We start from the raw sequence: 2,443 nt of genomic DNA, 5'->3' as shown, positions 1-2,443 counted from the left end.
CACACACACACACACACACACACACACACAACAACACACCTGCATGACCAAGCGCATCCGTGAACATACAGTTTACTGACTCGATCATGTTTTTCACACTCAAATTTAATGTTCGCTCCGGTGCCCACGAATGGAGATCGAAGGAGTCTACAAGGCAGAATGACTTACAACAATCACACATCGATCGATCGCGGCCTGTCGATACTGACGGGGGAGGCCGTCAGAATCTTGTAAAGCTCAAGAGCGCTATCCAGGCACGGGAAATCATCCGATCAGTGAGCCTCTTGGCTTGGCCACTGCCCCCACTTCCTACGCCAGCTAGACCTGCCTAGTTTTGTTCGATGACAAAGCTAGAGGTATTGACCAAAACAATTCTTCCAAACACGTTATATCATAATAACATATTATATGGTTTATCTTCGTACCTCGATTGGGAGCAACACCATACAGACTGCTTTACGTTGTATTTGACATCAGTTACTCATCTTCCATTATCGCATTTGGGGAATACGGAATTGGCTTTGTATAGCATTTTGGGGGGTGGAGAAGGAAGAGTATGCCTTTCTTACCATTCTTAACATGATGACACTTCAATTCCTTTGCTATCACTACGATGTCACCGACACCAAAGTGAGAACAAGTTACAACAGGGAAGAGTAATATCACGGTCTCCTGCACATACATGTATTTATGTTGTAAATTTACAAAATATAAATTTGCGAGCCAGTGATCTCCAAATCTGAGCATAGAGCCGTCAGTCATCAACACTTCGTTATTCATGTCAGTTGTCAATTATAAATCAGTCATTGTTGTCTTTCTACTGCTTTTGACGCTACTCATATAAAGTGTCCTATACAAAGACTCAATATAAACTATTGGTCCTTTTAAGTAACAGTAAACGTTTGCAGACAAAGGTATTGAGCATTTCCAAAAGGAAGAAAAAAGCAACCACAAACAAACGAAAGAAACGCAGTATTCTCAGTCATTAGGAAGTAAAGTATTTGCTTGTTCTTGCCTTCGCCGAGAACACGTACTGAGACATAACTGGTGCGAGAGGAGAAGTTTTAAAAATACACGGAATCGATGAACATCCACGAAACTGTAAAACAGTTCAGAAGCCAGACAAAAACAGACATGCGTACTTTCATGGCAATAAATGTTCTTAATAACAACCAAGTACACGAAACGGCAGGCCTTATCGCAATCAGCTAGAAACGAAGTGTATGTTACTACACTACATTATGTATTACGAACAATATTTCGCACGACGTACGAGAGGTAGACTTTCGCAGTTGTAACATTATATTGTAAATCTTTAAGGAACACACCACCCCCAATTCTATCATTGAAAGGGTAGATACGTCGACCACCCCAGGAAGACATCACGGTTGAAATGTAGAGATGCTCGATAACAAAAAATATCTACCCCATCCCGAGTTTCGGGAAAGACATGCGTCTACTGAAAGGAGATTCAGTAGACGACAATACAGTATATTGCACGCCAGCGTTTAAAGCAAAAAGCGCCGCCAGAACTTCTGGCCAGTGACGAGCTGCTTGGTAGTAGAGGTAGGGAGGGACAAGAGGGTTAACTCTACGCTACCTAAGAATTACAAAGTTCTATCTGACATTTTTGGCCATTTTGAGTTACTGAGAGCAGGAGGTCAGAAACCAAATTTTCTATCTGCTCTATCAAAATCGTAAGATTATTCGGACTCGTTATCAAGATATTCAGATCAAAGAATTGCATTCGAGAAAGGTTGACATATTGTGAAATTCAAAGTTTTTTTTACGTCAATTTCCTCAAAACTAGGTGCTGAGCAGATAGAACTTTGTAATTCTAAGGTAGTGACTACCTGTGGATCATAAGGTCTTCTAGACGTCACTCTATAGCATATGTACGAGGTGTGACACAGCGTTTGGCGTGCTTCCATGTGCTTTTAGGACCAAAGACTGAAAAACTTTTGCCAAATAGAAACAAATTATATTAATCTGTTCGTTCAAGACAGCAACCCACAGAAGACATCCGGACAACGGGTAATATAAACACTGGGACAACTATCGATTGACAGCGCGCTACTCCCACTCGGGTCAACTGCGTATAAGTGTGCAGAAGGGGGACGAGGGCATCAAAATCTCCCCATGGCAATGAATGGGATAGGCGAGATCCCTCGACCAAGTGGCTTCTCAATACGTCAACTGGGACGCGGTCAGGATTATATAAAATAGTTCAGCCCGTGTTGATTCCAGCAGGGAGCTAGACTTGAATATGGTCAAAACTGGGAGTTCAAGGGTTTCCTCTTTGCAGCTCCACGACCAACGAAACATAATAGGGCCCGCCACCTTTAGAAGTTCTCTCATTTCTTATTGTTTAAGTGGAGATATTTTTATGAACCGATGTAAACAAGTGACCCGGGGAGTGGGGTTGGGGAGGGGGGAGGGGGGG

The sequence above is a fragment of the Aplysia californica genome, unplaced genomic scaffold (genome assembly GCF_000002075.1).
Source record: "Aplysia californica isolate F4 #8 unplaced genomic scaffold, AplCal3.0 scaffold00035, whole genome shotgun sequence".
Classification (NCBI taxonomy): domain Eukaryota; kingdom Metazoa; phylum Mollusca; class Gastropoda; order Aplysiida; family Aplysiidae; genus Aplysia; species Aplysia californica.
Note: the sequence above shows the minus strand (reverse complement) of the source record.